Source organism: Octopus bimaculoides, chromosome 19 (genome assembly GCF_001194135.2).
Source record: "Octopus bimaculoides isolate UCB-OBI-ISO-001 chromosome 19, ASM119413v2, whole genome shotgun sequence".
Lineage (NCBI taxonomy): Eukaryota > Metazoa > Mollusca > Cephalopoda > Octopoda > Octopodidae > Octopus > Octopus bimaculoides.
In genome coordinates, this window is record NC_068999.1 from 11,162,038 (window position 1) to 11,162,892 (window position 855).

The following is an 855-nucleotide window of genomic DNA, read 5'->3' on the forward strand; positions in this document are numbered from 1 at the left end:
TATATATATATATATATATATATATATGTGCGTGAGTGCTTGTGTGTGTGTATGTGTCTACGTGTGAGTGGTAGGCCAGCAGCTGCTAACTAACCTATTTGCATATGAATTAATTCGCTGTGGACGAACGACAAGCTTAAGATTTTGACAAAGCATTAAAGATGAGTAAGAAAAAAAAATCACCATAAAAAGGTTCTTTTTTTTTCCTATTCGGTTTATTTCTTTTTGTTTGTTGTCTTTACTTTCCGTTTCATTTGTTTGTGTTTTGTTTTGTTTTGTCTTTTTTTTTCTCATAAGTGGGTTCTTTTCGTTAAGCACATGATGGGTGCTTGGGCGATGTTTTGTAGCGATGTGTATATGTTTCTGGATGATGCGTGGAGAAAATAACCTGTTTCAAAGTTCAGTTTCGACAAAAGTTGTGCATAATAAATAGCGACACTTAATGACAACAAGGGACTCCTACAGACTGAGCATTCTGACGAACAGAAATTCTACTACTCCAAATAGTAATAGTAATAATAATAATAATAATAATAATAATAATGATAATAACAATAACAATAACAATAATAACGATAACAATAATAATAATAATATTATTGATGATAATAATAATAATAATAATAATAATAATAATAATAATAGTAATAGTAATAATAATAACAATAACAATAACAATAACAATAACAATAATAATGATTACAATAATAATAATAATAATATTGATGATAATGATAGTAATAATAACAATGATGATGATAATAATAATAATAATAATAATAATACTAATAAAAATAATAATAATAATAATAATAAGGATAATAATAATGAAAATAATATTAATGATGATAATAA